General features: G+C 42.3%; 1 protein-coding gene and 1 long non-coding RNA gene across 2 annotated transcripts in view; one reads left to right on the top strand and one right to left on the bottom strand.

Annotated features, from left to right (window-relative positions):
• Positions 1–19,670, top strand: part of KIF26B (kinesin family member 26B) — a 521,116-nt gene that overhangs the window by 54,140 nt on the left and 447,306 nt on the right. The window lies entirely within an intron of this gene.
• On the bottom strand, positions 630–13,331 carry LOC143809204 (uncharacterized). Its single transcript, XR_013222144.1, has 4 exons — positions 13,166–13,331; positions 7,750–7,909; positions 1,417–1,563; positions 630–738 (listed from the first exon to the last, which is right to left on the bottom strand). It is a non-coding gene; the product is annotated as an uncharacterized LOC143809204 (long non-coding RNA).

The following is a 19,670-nucleotide window of genomic DNA, read 5'->3' on the forward strand; positions in this document are numbered from 1 at the left end:
CACAGAGGTATTGGTTTTTCCTTCTGTTCCTCACCACACTGGACACCCCTTTACATGTTATCATGGATCCTCCAATTCTATAGTGGGCACATGGGATGAGACGCCACCACTGGACCAATGAAGTTGGCAGACGAGGTGAGTATGACGGGTTTTTTCATTATCATCTTTACGGGTTCTTTTGTTATTCTGTATGCAGATTGTGCTGTGGGTAATCTGCAAAACAATTGCAAAAAATGGGTTTTCACTTAAATTGGTGAATTTCGTAATAAAATCAGATACCTGACGCATACGGATGAGAAATTATAAATTCTTATCTACTTTGTGGTTATTGTAAGACGCCATTGATTTTCCCCAAAAAAATCTAGATGGAAAACCTGCCATGAGCCCAGTATATGAGAACATATCCTTATGGTTGTTGTATGTGCTTTGTCAAGTTCCGTACATTTACACCAGTTGTGATGTTCTACGGGATTAAATTGCAATATGACTAGCCTTGCAATAAATTTCCAGTTTTTACCCAGTTACATATACGAGTCCCAACCTGCAGGTAATCATCAGTGCAGCATAATCCATTTCTTCCTCTACGATGGCGTGGTAGCGCTCCAACATTGCAGGGAGTTATTAATGTTCTGACAATGTAATAATGCTGACACAGGGATTATTCCACATCATTTTCCACATGAACTCAGCTTTCCCATTCATCTGCTGTATATTAATTCTCAGAAGACCTGTAAAAGACTGCAAGTAAAAACAATTACGTGTGACGTGAAGACGTGTGTAATGATTTTACTCATAGGTACATATATTTATAGCAGCATAATAGGAAAAATGCAGTGATTATCTGATAATTGCCCCTATTTTATGTCCCAAAATCCATCTCCCTGCAGTGGCTCCTAGTCAGAACGGAGTTAATTAACTCTATATGCCTTTTTGTATGGGTGAGATTTATGGCCATGTGTATACCCTGGTCATTACCTTATTGTATGCAAAGCCCCAAAGGAAAACATAAACAGCGTTTCAGCGCCAAACTCTGCTAGCCATTTTCTGTCTCCAATTTCAGGCATTATGCTTTACCATAGAAAGCTTTTATTGTAGGTCAAGACAGCTCATAAAGAGGGACATGCAATTAAAAAGGCATTCAGCAGGAAAAGGGACAGCTCCCTGTCTGGGCAGGCCGGGCTAGCTGAATGGCTGTCAGCTGGAAAGCCATAATGGGAGCCTTTATGGGCACTTTCTGTAGGAAGGGCAGTAAATGAACTAACAAAGGTACCTAGTTAATATGGGTCATATAAGTTCTTCCTGTGTGAGCTATTTTTCTGATTAAAAACAAGAAAAGCCCTGGAGGGATATCCAGGTTTGAGGGTCTCTCTCTGTCGAAATGTAATATGAGCGTGGCTTCGAGGCTCGGCTCTATACCTGATCTCGTCAGTGGATTGCAGATGTGAGCCTGGACCGTTACACCGTGATTTGGATTCCAGCCGGGGGCAGGGATGGCAGCGGAGCAGAGCCCAGAAGGCCGGTATTGTATTCATCACTTTATGTTTCCAGCACTCGTTCTAGATACTGCAGTAAAATAATAATAGCAATGTAGTAGCTGGGCAAATTACATAACTAGGTAATAGTGGAAATATAATGATGATACAAGCCGCTATAGGCTTGTTCGCAATGTAATATTGACGAAATACAACCTTAAAAGTTGATTATGACAGTATACGGTTAGTACTGGGTGAAGTGTCATAAAAATCACTGTAAAAAGCTTCAACTGCTTCTAAAAGCTCGTAAAATATACTACGGTATATAACAGAAGGCAAATTCAACGTAAACATGCAAAAATGTCTGTAAGTGTAAGGAGCAATTGACATGTACGTGTTAACATATTTGGCTTACGTCAGATGTATATGTCTGTCTACAAAAACAAAAAGTTGCCGAAATCAGTACCATACATGTGAGTGGGGTTTGTGGAAATCCGAGGCACTTACTGGAGAAACCGTTCCAAGGTACTATATGTTAGTGTATGTTTTATTTTAGAATGGAAGTCAGATAAAATGTGTACATTAGTACCATCGGGTATACATTGGCATGTATCTGCACGTGTATGAACTCTTCTGTAGAATAAAAGAAAAAATACATCACACCCAAAGGAAAAAAAAAACAGTAAGGACACACGAATTCTGCTCCAAACCCCTCCTGAAAGAGTGCTAAGGAAACGCTGAGATAATTGAACATGTGCATTTCATGTAAAAACGGCATACGATACATATGTTCAGTCTTTTGAGTGTTTTTTAACTGCTTCAGGTTACAAAAGACGCCAAGATGTTTGACCCGATTATTCTTCAGGCGTTTTCTGCTGTGAAGATGCTCTAGATGTTCCAATACAAGTCAATGGAAAGACTAAAAAGACGCCACAAAGACTATATTTGAGTGTCTTGCCAGCATTTTTGCAAGAAAAACTGCTGGCGTTTTTTCATTGTTGGCCAGTCAAAAATGACGCCACAGAAATGCTAAAAAAGAAGTGGTCAAAAACATCAAAAAAGCACTAAGGAAATAGCTGAAAAAGACAGCTAAGGAAAAAAAAGGCAACGTTTCCTGTAGCATTCTCCTCTTGAAAAACTCAGCAGGTTCACAAACCTGAAATGAAAAAGCTTTGCTTGCACATGCCCTAAGAATTAGCTAGAGAGATCGGACTTTGCATCACAAAACCTCCGAATTAGGCCTAGTTCACACAATGGTATCATGGCTCAGTGATTGAACCATATATTTAGTGCCAAGGAAGGGATTGCAACTTGTCCTGGGAGATCAGGAAAGCTGTAATAAGATTTAATTGGTTCCTCTTCATGGCTCGAAATGTCTGACTAATGCAGGGAGCCGTAATACAGTTTGGCGACACTGGAGTATATAACAATAAGGCCTGACTGCAATATTAGCTCTGTATGTGATTAATAAGTAATGCTGTGTGCTGTGCATATGGAGAAATGGGAGGCCATGACTTCCAGAAGGAAATACAGAAAATAAATGAACTCCCTGCTCTACACTAGTCCTAAACGTAGTATATTATTAGATTTATCCACACAGAGGAGCGGGAAACGAGCAGCTTCTACAGCCATTTAGAGGGGGACAGTGATAAATGAGACGTCTGGAAAGCTATTCACAGTAGTTCCCAGTGTCTTGAGATTGTTTCCCAGAATCCTTCGCTATACTCAGCGTATTCATGACTTCTGGATATGGGACGGACCCCCACTCTATCTTAAAACAGCCATAACTACAGTAAACCGAGGCACTAGAATAAATGTGAAGTGCTAGTACATTGGGATTCACAAGTACTGTGATACCCCCAGTTGTCTGACATGCAGCACCAGGACAGACAGCCATAAAGGGGCAGCACTCACTGGCTTGCCATTCAAGCATAGCCAGTAAACTTTCAGGGCACTAATGACCCTATTATCCTCACTTCTGTGCTTAACCACTGTGCCCACCTCTGATTGACGTTGCCATGACAACCAAAGCCTAGCCTGTTCACCACCATGAGGTTTTACATCCTCTATTAGTTGAAATGAGTCCACCTTAACTTGCCTGCAACTTCCACCTGACTCCTAAACTGCAAAGCTATGACGGGTTATAAATTCCAAGTCACATTTGACACTTTTAGCTATTTGTTTTTAATAAAGCATTTTTGTAAATGTATAAAGTAGAAAGCATTAAGGGGACTATACGTGGCAAACCTCCGACTCACAAAGAGTCATCCTACAGCGCTCAGGAGAGGAAAAAACCCCTGTGGAGGAAACCTCTAGGGCACCAGGGCTGAAGGATTGCCCTTCCCTTGGGCTTAGAGGTTAATGCCAATGTTAACTCTTTATAGCCATGATAAAATTGAAAGATACAGATTATACAATGGAAAATTCAACTAATGCAATAAAGCATTCATCATTATACGAGCAATAATTAAAACGTTTTAGGACAGAGAGTAAAACAGGGCGGGAGGGGGCTGATTTTTCCTCCAGTTCATCCCGTGAGAGAAAGAGGGAGAGAGACAAAGTTACCTCCTCTATATAAGCCCACCCTCCTCACAGTAACACACCAGGGACAGACATACTGTGCTTCTTCCTCTTAAAGCAACATCACTCTTGCTTAAAATCTACACCGCTATACAAACAAAGCTGCAGGAGTTAAAGGTCCACCCCTCCCAAAGTCATGTCCTCCTCCGTTTAGTTCTCCAGTCATTTCTCTCTGTGACCCTATGCTAGATATTCTCTCAGTATTGTCTTTAATTCAGCCTTACTGATTTTATGTGAATTCCGTGCATCTTCTTATCACATTACATAATAAGCGGAGGTACAGTACGGGCCAAGTGATTCTTGACTTCTTTGACTGTTGTTATTTTAGGCCCATAGGCGATTCCTAGTATGGTTCTACAAAAGCGGTAGGCGTTACGTGTTTGATGTATGTGTGATGAATATATTTGTGCTGTAATAGAGTCCCCCCCATTCTTTAACTTTACATGTGTCCCAAGTGTGGTAAAAAAATATGACATAGCATATACAGCTGTGAAATGCCAATCGCTCCTGAAGGGAAGGAGAGGAGGCCACCGAGGACAAAGCCAGTGGGACAAGGGACTGGCTTGGGATTGGAAGGTAGGTATATGCTATTTTTTTTACTTTTTATGACATTGGGATCATATATCAAGTTAAAGAAGCAGAAAACTTCTTTAAGGTACCAGAGTAGGTGACTGGAAACCAATGGAATGCAGAAAAAAGCTGAGTACTTTGTGTGCCATTAGTAGACTCCGTGTGGTACCCGAAATGACTGGTAATGTGATGCCCTTGACTCACTATACACATTTTTATTTGCTCAAGTTTCTATTTTTTGGGAGGGGGAGGTGCATTGTGCTGTATCCATGTTTGTTAAAAATGTTAAGGGTTCAGTGTCCTATTTGGTGTCCCTCCTGAGGGTTGAGGTAATATAGTTTCTTACTCGTCATTAACCCCTCTCCCACCTATGGGGTAGCCAAACCTAGACTGTGAGTTGTAGCAGACTGTTGTGAACTCTGTTTTCGGGCTCCCTCTTGTGGTCACTGGTGGTGTGGTGTGACTTTTGCTTTGGGCTCCCCCTGGTGGCTTTGTTTGTTATCCTGCTGGTCTCTGGCTATCAGCTGGTTTGTTATCCTCTGGGAGGTTCCTATATAGCTCTGTTTTGCTTTCACTTGTTGCCGGCTGTCGATGTAATCAGTGCTACTCAGATTCCTTCTGACTACCTTGTTTCCAGTCCATCCAGGACAAGCTAAGTTTTGTTTGCTCATTTTTTGATCAGCAGTGTTTATCATGTTTTCTTGTCCAGCTTGCTAAAATCAGCGGTGCCGGTGACCGCTGACAGAGGAAGAGGCTGCGGCACCGAAGACCAGCTGTCCGGGGGAAGGAGCGGGACGCCGGGAGCAGGTAAGTATCGCATATTTACGTGTCCTCGTTCCACACGCCGGGCGCTGTCTCCATCTTCCCGGCGTCTCTCCGCACTGACTGCAGGCAGAGGGCGCGATGACGCATATAGTGTGCGCGCCGCCCTCTGCCTGATCAGTCAGTGCAGAGAGACGCCGGGAAGATGGCGCCGAGGAGCTGCAAGCAAGACAGGTGAGTATGTGTTTTATTATTTTTATTGCAGCAGCAGCAGCACAGCTATGGGGCAATAATGGACGGTGAAGAGCACTATATGGCAGAGCTATGGGGCAATAATGGTGCAGAGCACTATATGGCACAGCTATGGGGCAATAATGGTGCAGAGCACTGTATGGCACAGCTATGGGGCAATTATGAACGGTGCAGAGCACTATATGGCACAGCTATGGGGCAATTATGAACGGTGCAGAGCACTGTATGGCACAGCTATGGGGCAATAATAAACGGTGCAGAGCACTGTATGGCACAGCTATGGGGCAATAATGGTGCAGAGCACTATATGGCACAGCTATGGGGCAATAATGGTGCAAAGCACCAGGGAAACAAGCATGGTGCTCCCACTCATTCTGAACCTATGGTAAGTTGAATCACATTCTCATTATAAATGTCATAATTATATGATAAGTATGCACTAAGCTCCATCCCTCCATAACCCCACCCCCATATGACCAAAGCCCCGCCCCTGCCCCACCCCCACCGGGCCATGGAAAACTGGTCTTGCTTAAAGCCGGTCCCTGGTGCAAAAAAGGTTGGGGACCTCTGCTCTAGTGGACTGAGTTTCTCCCCATACACCATTAGTTGGTGCGTGGGTTCTTGAAATCTCAGGATGGATATTTTGTAAGGGTTTTTTATTGATCGCATAGACCCCTGCTCTATTTTCTGCTTTCTAGTACTAGTGGGCCTCTTTTGCTGAATCTGATTTCATCCCTACGTATGTGCCTTCTTCTTACTTCACCGTTAATATTTGTTGGGGGCTTCTATATCTTTGGGGATTATTTCTCTGGAGGCAAGCGAGGTCTTTCTTTCTCTTTAGGGGTAGCTAGTTCTTCAGGCTGGCTCGAGACGTCTAGGAATTTTTTAGGCACGTTCACCGGCTACCTCTAGTTGTGTTTGATAGGTTCAGATTTGCGATCAGTCCAGTTACCATCTCTCTAGAGTTTGTCCTTAGTTTATTCACTTGCTGGTCTATTCGTGATCCTCAGCCTCTAAGGATCATAACAGCAGACGTTGTGACAGCAGTGGGCAAATCCTTTAGAACAGACACATCATATCAAGGCCGTCAGTCATTTTTTATGTACAAAAAAATGGTATGAGTGCCGTTAGTGTTATTCCGCCAATTCTCATCAGGGTTTGGTCACTGTGTCAGTTTTTACTATCAGTCTCTAATTAGTGACTTTCTGTTATGAAAAAAGAAATAAATACATTTCAAAGCTATTCCCATTCATAGCAGTGTTAATCACAAACGGCACATGGGTCGTACGCTGATGTCATCCGTGTGCTGGCTGTGATTTTCATGGACACATAGACGTATATTTGTAATTTTGATCCATAAAGAAATTCAAAAGCAGACAGGTGTCCATGATTTTTTTGCAGACATATAGCCGTAAAATAATGCATGTCAGAGCACACGTTCGCTCTGTCAGCACCATTATAGTCTATGCTCCGTCGGCACATACGTCTGAATCCCGTGAGGCAGGGGGGTTTGGATGCAAGCCCCAACGGGGCCCACAATCGTGCAGAAAAGCGCAATGTGAAGCACCCTAACTTGGAGAGTTCAGGAATAGGTTGAGGTTCTTCTCCTTCTGAAATGGCTTTACATGGACCATATCCTTTTACATTCTTTTGTATGGCACAAGGTAACAGAAAGCTTGTTCTTGAGCTACTAGCAAAGAAAAAAACATTTAAGCCTAGATTTCTCTTAGAAGCATTTGCTGTCAGCATCTTTCTATGTTATGTTACTATTACCCCTGCAGTGAGACCACCTGCCTGCCTTTTATTCTTTGTGTTGAAGTTAAAAAAAAAAATTAGATGGTGTTGCTTCATTTTTGCATCTGGTTACTCACCATCACAGCGGTTGGTGTTGCTATGTTGCTGGTTTAGGGGCGTAAGGTGAAATCTGCAGAATTAGAAAAAAAGCAAACATATGGGTAAACTGTAGAGTCTATGGTTGTGTGCAAGGAGTGAGCCATTAACAGGAGCGTCTACCGACTATACCAAGCTGTTTAGTGCATCAGCAGAATCTAAATAAAGCATAATGATCAGATTTTATTTTAAGTTATTATACCTGGTGCTCGAGAAATCCTACCTGGGAAATCGTCCGCAAGGACAGAATCAATGGGTTAAGACAAGCGATCCTCCATCTTGTAGCTTTATTGATTGCAGACATTATTTGGTTGGACTTCAGTAATTTGATTTCTAAGAGAGCACAGCAATACCTCCCATTCTGACAATAGCCGTGTGCTGTGCTAGAGAAGGAAATCATAAAGTAGAATAAATGGTTTGAGTCCAAGCCAATACATATAGGCCAAGTACTCAATTGGCTTTCTATTGGCAGCGTCTGTCATAGAGGTGAACTCTCTGGGGGAGATTAACTCTAGAAGACTCACAGCTAATCAAGGAAGCGGTGTGACCCCCCTGGATCTGGACCACTGACAAAACAAATATGTTCTTAGAGTCAGGCGCAGACGTCACCATTAAATCACTGATATGTAGAGACGTTCTCGTGTACAGACCTAATTTGTACATACAGGATTTCGACAGTGATGCTTATACTGTGAATGATCCTATAGAAGCAGCAGGAAAAGGCTCGTCATTATATAAATTTCAATGTAGAGCAGTAAGATAAATTATACGGAAAATAGATTTAAAGCAAACAAACAGGAAAAGTGAAGGAGCTGCCAATAGCAGGTATAACTGTTCATTGCATCCACAGATTCTATATTTTCCTGCCCACAAACACTAGATTCTTCCATGTTCTAGTATTTCTGGCACTCTGGATAACCTTTACTGGCAAAATACGTCTGTGATGTTGGAACAGCAAAATGCTGGCCCAGCGCCAGATGGAGACCTGTTAATTATACTGATTTTAACACTTACTTTTGGCTGTCTTCCACTATGTTTGATGCCAAAATCAACTTCTACAGAAAAAGCTAACAAAATGAAAAAAGTGGAAGTACATTCAAAATCAACTGGATAAAAAGACCTGAAAAAGAACAATAGCATACTGATTATCGTAAAAAAAATCATGTTTTATGGTTTAATGCATGTATGATATGGACACATAATATACCTCTATTATTATACTCAAATATGTTATGGTATTTGTAAAATAACTGAATATTGTTATAGTTAACAACAAACCAATAATTGTACAGTAGAGCAGCTGAATATAATATAGAAATGGGTTCAAGAGAGAGTGAAAGTTCTGTTATATTTAAAGGTAAGGTTATAGGGTTTTTCTGTTGTAACTGTGGAAATGCAGCTCAAACAGTTAACCAAACAGTTAACCTGTAAATGGTGACCGAAGTCTCAGAAGTGAACCCTAAATTACAGGATGATTGAAAACAGTTCTGTGTGAATACTGGGGTCTGTCTTTAACATGTTGCACATTAAATATTTAGTGCTATTCAGGAATCAGACATAGAAAAAAGAGGTCTCATGGGCAAGAACAGTATGTGGGTCAGTTCATCACAATGCACCCCTTTTTGTGATGCTTTGGAGGTGGAAATGCCCCCTTGCCATTTCTGCGGCTGCACAGCTTGCACAAATTGTGTATTGTATAAATATGCACACCCTTAATCTAATACTTGTTGAAGTATCCTTTGAATTCATTAGATTATTCAGTCTTTTGGGATATGAATTTATCAGCATGACACAACTAGAAATGGCAATCTATACCCACTCTTCCTTGCAGTGGCGCTCCAGATCTGTCAGATTGCAAGGATGTCTTCAGTGTACAGCGTCCTCTTCAGGTCATCTCATAGATTTTCAATTTTACCCAGGTCTGGGCTCTTGCTGGGCCATTCCAAACCGTTGATCATCTTTTAGCAAAGCAATTCTTTTCTTGATTTGAAGGTATGCATAGGATTGTTGACAGTGAAAGGTGAAATTCCTCTTTATCTTCAGCTATTAGAATCTTGAAGGTTTTAATGCAAAATTTACTGATATTTGTAACTCATCATAATTCCCTACACCTGGACAAAAGGTCCAGTTCCAGCTGCTGGAAAACAGCCCCAAAGCATAATGCTGCCTCCACCATGCTTTACTACTGCTTTTTTTCCCCCTAAAAAATGATTTCAGTTTGTGTCTCAATCGATTTGTACAAATTATGTATGACATTAAAGGGGGAAAATATTCTGAAATGATCCTTCTTAGTATGTTTTTTTACATGACAAAAACCTGGTATTTTAACAGGGGTATGCGGACTTTTATATTCACTGTACATGATACATACAGTAAATAATTAATGATAAAAACTGGTTTGTGGTTATTAGGCAACATGAAAGCTGACCTTGTCTATATCTTGTTACATTTTTGCTAAAACAGAAAAAAAAGAATTACCATAGTAAGAAAGAATTCATCAAAAACAAATATCTCACCCTAGTATGAACCACTATGGCAGCTCCAGGTTGTAGAGTATTCAAGGGTTTGTCCCACATTGTCTTTTCAGGAACCAGTCCCTTGGCTTCTTGCTTGCTGGTGGCCAGATGTTTCTGCTTAATTTTCAGTTGAGACCAATTACATCGTTGTCTGACTGGCCCAAACTTCGCGCTATCCTTTGCTGCTATGAAGCAACATTGGAGGAGTGCCGTAGCACTGACACTGGCTGGGATTGGGAGCCAACAAGTGCTCGTCAGGGATCCCAACCAGCCTAAGTGCAGTGCTTACAAGCTTAATATAAAAAAGCTTGTAAGCACTGCGCATATTTGGGCAAGTGCTTTTCAGCCATCTTTTAAGAATTCAAGTATCTTTTAAGGTACCGAAGAAGAAGAATGATAACCACTTCTTCCCTGTAGCCAAAGTTAGGTAGTCATGTTTCTTTTACTGACAGATATATTCTCAAGATGTTGTATGGTGGTAATTTTGCAAATTAACAACAAATCTGTGCATATTGGTTACCACCTTTAAATTGGAGGCTAAATAAATTGTAACTTTGTTGTTCCTGCAACATAGTGCAAAATCACAGTTTATGCTCAGTTTCTAAGAAGCTAATACAAAACTGCCAACACACTTCTCTGCGTTTTCTTTTGTGAAATTGGCAAAGGTCACTCCTTAAGCAGAATATGGGCAATTTCACTGTATATTAAAGAAACATAATCACCCCCATAAAAGTTTGCACCATTTCTTTTTCTAAATTAGCTAAGAGTAAAAAATACAACCCCAATACCAAAAAAAGTTAGGACGCTGTGTTAAAATGTAAAGAAAACAAGAGTGCAATGATTTAGAAATCTCTCATAGCCATTTTTTATTCACAAGAGAACGTAGAACACAGATCGGAAGTTAAAAGTTAGAAATGTTTTCATTTCATTTAAAAAAAAATAATTAGGTTAGAAATTTATGGAAACAACATAAATCAAAGTTGGGACAGAATTAAAAAAGACTTAAAATGTAAACAGTGATAATGAAAAGCAGCTGTAAGGTCAAGTAAGTCACATGACTGCATAAAAAGAGCATGATAGAGAGGTAGAGTCTCTCTCTCAGAAGTAAAGATGGTCAGAGGTTCACCAATCTGAACAGCTGTATCTAAAAAATTGGAACAATTTTTTTTCTCAATATAAAATTGCAAAGACTTTGAATATTCCACCATCTGCAGTACAAAATATCATCAAAACATTTAGAGATGTTGGAGAGATCTGTGAGCACACAGAACAAAGCCGATGTCTCATGTTCACTGAATCACTGCATGGGCTGAGGAATACTTCCAGAAATCATTGTCTGTGAACACAGTTCGCTGTACAATTCAAAGTTAAAGCATTATATAGAGATGTTTATGTCAGGGAAGGCCTTGCTTATTTCATTAGGACAAACCACATACTGCATCTGGAGCGCCCCCAGACGCAGGGCCGCGGGGTACTCAGTACCGGGCCTCTCTGTCTCAGTTCTGGTGTCGTCACGGTGGCTAGACCCGGTCCGTGACCCTGCTAAGGGGCGTCCAATGAAAGTTGTAGGTGGTGGTGTGTGGTGCAGGTCGCAGTGAATAACGAGGACACAGGGTTGCAGTCTCTTTACCTCTTTACTGAAGGCTTCAAGATCCTCAATCCAGAGTACGGTTAACAGGGCTGTCTGAGACCGGCCGGTCCGATGGCACCTCCAGAGTTTCCTTTGCAGGTGGAAATCAGTGCCTACCTTCTAGCGCCTGTGTGTTGTAGTACTTCCCTGCTGAGCACCACAGGATAGTCCTCACAACTGTTGTGTCTGTTTTTGATGTTCTTTCCCACAACTTATGTCTGTTCTGATGTTCTTCTCCGTCCCCCCAGATGATATGGATAGGACGCACCCGTATGACGGGTAGGCCTGGAGTTCTTCCGGGACCCTAGTGACGCCCCTCTCCCACAGTTGCCCCCTATGTCTGCTTAGGTGATTTAGGTGAGACAGCCAACCTATAATTAACTGTCCTGCCGTTGGTTTGAAGTAATGCTTGGAGCCCAATACTTCCTCGGCGTTCCGGCCACCGGCTACGCGCCTCAGTAGGATGTTGCCTCGATCTTACAGCACGACTCCTACTGGTGTTATCTCCTTTTTGCGTTGATCTCGTTTCTCACTCTCCACAATAAACCTTGCTTCTTGTCCTTTCTTGAGATACTGCTGCGGTGTAGTGCAGGTGCAGTTCCTTAACGTTCTGTCCTTTTCGCTAGGCCTCTGTCAGGATCCCACCCCTGACAGGGACCCCCCTGAATCTTCCCCTGCAACACCCTCTGCCACAGGATGTTGCCCAGTTCCAACCCAGTCAGCTTCTGTCTAACTTTCTATCCAACCCCCAGTTTTACCAGATTGTGAGGAGTGACCTAATACATAGCACCCTTAGCTCCCCCTGGAGGCCAGACTATGAAGTGTATTGGTGTCTGTGATACCTGGTCAGGTGAACTCCTTAAGTGCCATCAGACGTACCATCACTCCCCTTAGTGGCGGAGCATCAGTACTGCAAGGACCAGGACTCTGGGGCGCTGCACATCCATCACAACACATGGCTTCACAAATGAAGAGCTTGGGTGATGAACTGTCCACTGCAGCCCAAACCTTTCACCAATAGAAAACATTTGGCGCATTTTGAAGTGAACAATCCAATAAAAAAGACTCAGGACTTTTGAGTAGCTGGAATCCTATATCAGACATGAATGGGACAACGTTCCTCTCCCACACCGCAAGCAATTGGTCTCCTCATTTCCCAGATGTTTATAAAATGTCACGAAAAGCAGTGGGGATGAGACACAATGGCAGAGGGGCCCTGTCCTAACTTTTTTGAGATGTGTTGTTGCCATCAATTTTGTAAATTATTTTAATTTTTCAAATTAAATGTAAAAATGTCTTTCAACTTCTAATTTGTGTTCTATGTTCTGTTTTAAATAAAATGTTGAGATTTCCAAATCATTGCATTCTTGTTCTCGTTACATTTTGTAAATCGCTCAAACTCACCTCTTCCATTACACACCAGCTCCAGTGCTCTTCCCCAGTTGATCTAATTTATTACTGTATGACCTTTTAGGTTTTATATCATTACTTACCTTAGAAGTATTTTTCTCTAACTCCAACACAGACAATTTCCGAACTGAATTTGTTTGTTGTCATTGCTTGTTGTAGTTGATGCTCCATCGCCCGTTTACACCTTGAAGAACACAACAATATCTTGAGCCCATATCACGCGAGTGCTGGCCCGATAAGTCAACATGTATCTGGTGTGCAACACGTCAATCATATGGAGCAGATCCGCCAGAATACAAGTAAAATGCAACTCAGTATCTCAGACAGTTTTGGAAAGTTTGAACACTTCAACCTGAACCACATAAACTGCAAAATCTTTTCTTCCTTGGACAGGAATTAAGAGCACATCTGGACATTGTCTGTCACCACGTGGGTAGGCTGAAGTTCAATGTCGTCTGTCACCTGACCACATTAAAGTTTAAGGAGAGTAGCACACGTCCAGGTAACTGTTTTCACTGAGAGCAAGATGCTTTGAAGAGAGGAAATGTAGAAGGCCCATTGTGCTCGTGCCTGGGCATCTGAAGTTGTCCGATGATGCAGGACCTTGCAGTGAACTTCTCGACACTTACAAAATTGGCATTTTGTAATGTATGCTATTAGTTAATTTACTTAATGGCCTCTATTCTGGTGATGCTCCTCTCGTATCTTCTCTTCATGTCCAAAGTTTCCAGCAGAGAGACATGAGGAGAGCTGAGGTAAGTCTGAGCCATGCCTTTCTGTGTGGGATGGACCAGCGCTGATCATGGCAATGGTCCAGGGTTTCCGAGACTGAGAATGGCAGGGGAGGTATGGCTCAGACTCACCACTGTGCTCCCGATGCCGCCGCAGGAGCCATACTGAACATGATGCATCGATATTAGATATGGCAGGAACCGGGAGAGGACACAGGCAGAATTGGCTCCATGGGCAAGAATGGTATATGGATCCTTTGCAGTTTAATAGCCCATAATAATGCACAACTCCACCTGTTTTGGAGGTGGAGATGGACCCCTTACATCTTAGGCCCCTGTACAGCCTCACTTGTTGCACCATTGGTGTATCCACCCCTGGCAGAAATGACAGCAGAGCGGAGGCTATAGTATAATGCCTATAAATTAGCAATATGCAGTCACATTTACTATGGGATGGAAGGGTGCTTTAAATTAGAAATCTGCAAAATGCTCCAACAAAACAAAACATAATTAGTGGTCAACACAGTAGCAATGACAACTCCTTTTTAAAGGGCTTGTCTCCAAATTTTGCAAAAATGGACAAAAGATAGGAAATGGTATAAAATAGGGAAGACCTGCAGACGTTTTTTGCTCCCTGCCTCATCAGGCTGGATGCGGGATATGTAGGTGTTATTACATCAGTGTTTGGTGTGTTCATTGCAATACTGTCTCCACAAAATAATGTATGTTAGGTAGGAATCCTATCAATGACCTTTGCTGAAGCTCTTCCTGCTATTCATCCTCCAGCTAATTACCTAGCAATACTGGTGCAAATGAGATCCATAAGTGTGTGACTCCAAGGCAGGCTTTCATGTGTTACCAGGCAGTCATATAGTGCTGCCTAAGCATGGGAGCTGTAGGAAGTTGGTAATTACATGAATGGCTCTGAGGTGAGAGACTGGCCTACAAAGGAAGTCCCTTTGAGGGTGTTAATGAGAGGGCTTCTGGGAGCCTGGTGGCCTTGAACTCCTAAAAGGAAAAGATAAGAGGCAGTGTGTGTCTGGAGCACAGCCTCAAAGGGTTTTTCCTCAATGCCTTTTCATGTCTGTTCAAGCATCTGACAAAAGGTCACCATCGTCCCATCCTACAGGCCTTTGTAGTTCCAGCAGGGGCTATCCTACAAGGCTTCCTGGTACGTACCGTATACATGTGCCTGTAAAGTGATGTAGGAGCTCAGATTTATGTCAGGGCCATCAGAATCAGGCTCTCACTGCCCTGCCCTGGCTCAGATACACAAATTAAAATATATATATCTTCATCCCCCTTCACTTGAAAAAATACTGGAGCACCAGACTGAAGAAGAAAAGAGGACAATTACATATTATAGCTGTACCGTTAGCAGCGGTTATACACGCGCCTTATACTATGAATGGTGCTGTATTTCGCTGCTGTGATGGCTTACAGATACGTTATATGGCTTTATAAGCTGAAACAAATGAACAATCCTTCACCAATGAAGATGACAATATCAGTGGTAACTGGGAATACTCTATCACTAAAATGTTAATGGCTTTTAGCCATTTTTATTTCATTGCACTTGTGCTATAAAAGTACATATAGCATAAATAATGTATGCCATAATATAACACCTGCCACAAGTACGGAGATGGAATAATAAAAGAAATGTATTAAAGAGACTCTGTCACCTGGTTTTACCACCTAATCTGAGAGCAGCATAAGATACAGAGACCCTGATTTATTCACTGCTTTATCACTAGAGGACTATTAATCTGCTGCTAAGTAGTCCTCCATATTCATGAGTTATGTATAACCCCGCCCTCACCACTGATTGGCAGCTTTCTGCCTATGCCCAGTGTACACAGAAATCTGCCAATTGTATGGGTGAGGTTATACAGTGCTCAGCTGCGAAGAACTGGTAGATTGGCAAACAGATAAAACAAAGATTTTAACAAATCAACAGCAATAAGCCCAGTAAGTGATATATTGCTGGAATTAGTGTCTCTGCCCTTACATACTACTCTCGGATGGGTTAGAAAAATATGGTGACAGATTGCCCTTAAATATAAAAAAGCATGTATAAGCTAATGATGCTAAAAATATGATTTTACCAATCACACAAGTCTTCTTAAGGAGCCAATGACAATCAAAGATTAAAAGAGCATACGGGCAGCATAAGAAAAACATGGGTTATTAAAAAAAAATCTATATTTATTAATATATGTTTATAAATAGAGAGAAAGAGTTGGTAAAGTGAAAAATGGCATACAGACTATGTGGGTTGAGCTAAAGTAGACCTCAGTAGATGATGTGGATAAACACATGGCAAGTGGGGTAAAAAGGGAGAGAGCAAACATGGAACAATTCTGTCTAATTTGACATCTATGGGACAGACTTTGTGACAGTTTAAAGGGAACCTGTCACTTCCCTAAATTGAAAAATGTTTTTCTTATCTGGTCAAAATGCTGCCGTTTTCCTGGACCTGGAGCTGTTTTTTCTCTCTTCTCTGTTCCCATGAAATGGTGTTGTGAAATTGGATTTTGGGCTCCCCCGGTGGCCACTGGTGGAATTGAACTGGTGTGCATCATCCTCTCTGTTCACCTGTTTCCATCAGGATGTGGGAGTCGCTATTTAGCCTTGCTCCTCTGTCACTTCCATGCCGGTCAACATTGTAATCAGAAGCCTTTCTGTGCATGTTCCTGCTGCTAGACAACTCCCAGCTAAGTTGGACTTTAGTCCTTGTTTGTTTTTGCATTTAGTTCCAGTTCACAGCTGTAGTTTCGTTTCTGTGTCTGGAAAGCTCTTGTGATCTGAAATTGCCACTCTGATGTTATGAGTTAATACTAGAGTCTTAAAGTAATTTCAGGATGGTGTTTTGATAGGGTTTTCAGCTGACCATGAAAGTGCCCTTTCTGTCTTCCTGCTATCTAGTAAGCGGACCTCAATTTTGCTAAACCTATTTTCATACTACGTTTGTCATTTCATCTAAAATCACCGCCAATATTTGTGGGGGCCTCTGTCTGCCTTTCGGGGAAATTTCTCTAGAGGTGAGCCAGGACTATATTTTCCTCTGCCAGGATTAGTTAGTCCTCCGGCCGGCGCTGGGCGTCTAGGGATAAAACGCAGGCTACGCTACCCGGCTACTGTTAGTTGTGCGACAGGTTTAGTTCATGGTCAGTTTAGTTTCCATCCTTCCAAGAGCTAGTTCTTATGTTTGCTGGGCTATGTTCTCTTGCCATTGAGAACCATAACAGTTTGACCGGCCAAAAAAGCGTTAAATTAATTGACAGAGAAAGGAGAGAAAAGAGAAGTCTGCTGAAGATTTTTTTTTTTTCCCTTCAGTTCTGAGTGTGCTTGTAATTGAATCTCTTGCTAGTCTGCCTATATTGCAGCCTTTCTCTCTCTCTCTCCTTCTAATCCTGGAATGGCGGAATGGCTCTGTGTTCACCTGTTTAAAATGGATATTCAGAGTTTAGCTGCAGGTTTGAATAATCTCACCACGAAAGTTCAAAATTTACAAAATTTTGTTGTTCTTGTTCCTATATCTGAACCTAGAATTCCTTTGCCTGAATTTTTCTCGGGGAATAGATCTTGCTTTCAAAATTTCAAAAATAATTGCAAGTTGTTTTTGTCCCTGAAATCTCGCTCTGCTGGAGATCCTGCTCAGCAGGTCAGGATTGTGATTTCCTTGCTCCGGGGCGACCCTCAGGATTGGGCTTTTGCATTGGCTCCAGGGGATCCTGCGTTGCTCAATGTGGATGCATTTTTTCTGGCCTTGGGGTTGCTTTATGAGGAACCTCAGTTAGAACTTCAGGCGGAAAAGGCCTTGATGTCCCTATCTCAGGGGCAAGACGAAGCTGAAATATACTGCCAGAAATTCCGTAAATGGGCTGTGCTTACTCAGTGGAATGAGTGCGCCCTGGCGGCGAATTTCAGAGAGGGTCTCTCTGAGGCCATTAAGGATGTTATGGTGGGGTTCCCTGTGCCTGTGGGTCTGAATGAGTCCATGACAATGGCTATCCAGATCGATAGGCGTCTGCGGGAGCGCAAACCTGTGCACCATTTGGCGGTGTCTACTGAGAAGACGCCAGAGAATATGCAATGTGATAGAATTCTGTCCAGAAGTGAACGGCAGAATTTTAGACGAAAAAATGGGTTGTGCTTCTATTGCGGTGATTCAACTCATGTTATATCAGCATGCTCTAAGCGTACTAAGAAGCTTGATAAGTCTGTTTCAATTGGCACTTTACAGTCTAAGTTTATTCTATCTGTGACCCTGATTTGTTCTTTATCATCTATTACCGCAGATGCCTATGTCGACTCTGGCGCCGCTTTGAGTCTTATGGATTGGTCCTTTGCCAAACGCTGTGGGTATGATTTGGAGCCTCTTGAAACTCCTATACCCCTGAAGGGGATTGACTCCACCCCATTGGCTAGCAATAAACCACAATACTGGACACAAGTAACTATGCGGATTAATCCGGATCACCAGGAGATTATTCGCTTTCTTGTGCTGTATAACCTACATGATGTGTTGGTGCTTGGATTGCCATGGCTGCAATCTCATAACCCAGTCCTTGACTGGAAAGCTATGTCTGTGTTAAGCTGGGGATGTAAGGGGACGCATGGGGACGTACCTGTGGTTTCCATTTCATCATCTATTCCCTCTGAGATTCCTGAATTCTTGACTGAATATCGTGACGTTTTTGAAGAACCTAAGCTTGGTTCATTACCTCCGCACCGGGAGTGCGATTGTGCCATAGATTTGATTCCGGTTATTAAATACCCTAAGGGTCGTTTATTTAATCTGTCTGTGCCTGAACATGCTGCTATGCGAGAATATATAAAGGAGTCCTTGGAAAAGGGACATATTCGTCCTTCGTCATCTCCCTTAGGAGCCGGTTTTTTCTTTGTGGCTAAGAAAGATGGCTCTTTGAGGCCGTGCATTGATTATCGGCTTTTGAATAAAATCACGGTTAAATATCAATATCCGTTGCCACTGCTGACTGATTTGTTTGCTCGCATAAAGGGGGCCAAGTGGTTCTCTAAGATAGATCTCCGTGGGGCGTATAATTTGGTGCGAATTAAGCAGGGGGATGAGTGGAAAACCGCATTTAATACGCCCGAGGGCCACTTTGAGTATTTGGTGATGCCTTTTGGTCTTTCTAATGCCCCTTCAGTCTTTCAGTCCTTTATGCATGACATTTTCCGCGATTATTTGGATAAATTTATGATTGTGTATCTGGATGATATTTTGATTTTTTCGGATGACTGGGACTCTCATGTCCAGCAGGTCAGGAGGGTTTTTCAGGTTTTGTGGTCTAATTCCTTGTGTGTGAAGGGTTCTAAGTGCGTTTTTGGGGTTCAGAAGATTTCCTTTTTGGGATATATTTTTTCCCCCTCTTCCATCGAGATGGATCCTGTCAAGGTTCAGGCTATTTGTGATTGGACGCAACCCTCTTCTCTTAAGAGTCTTCAGAAATTTTTGGGCTTTGCTAACTTTTATCGTCGATTTATTGCTGGTTTTTCTGATGTTGTTAAACCATTGACTGATTTGACTAAGAAGGGTGCTGATGTTGCTGATTGGTCCCCTGCTGCTGTGGAGGCCTTTCGGGAGCTTAAGCGCCGCTTTTCTTCCGCCCCTGTGTTGCGTCAGCCTGATGTTGCTCTTCCTTTTCAGGTTGAGGTCGACGCTTCTGAAATCGGAGCTGGGGCGGTTTTGTCGCAGAGAAGTTCCGATTGCTCCGTGATGAGACCTTGTGCTTTTTTCTCGCGTAAATTTTCGCCCGCCGAGCGGAATTATGATGTTGGGAATCGGGAGCTTTTGGCCATGAAGTGAGCTTTTGAGGAGTGGCGTCAT

The sequence above is a fragment of the Ranitomeya variabilis genome, chromosome 2 (genome assembly GCF_051348905.1).
Source record: "Ranitomeya variabilis isolate aRanVar5 chromosome 2, aRanVar5.hap1, whole genome shotgun sequence".
NCBI classification, from domain to species: domain Eukaryota; kingdom Metazoa; phylum Chordata; class Amphibia; order Anura; family Dendrobatidae; genus Ranitomeya; species Ranitomeya variabilis.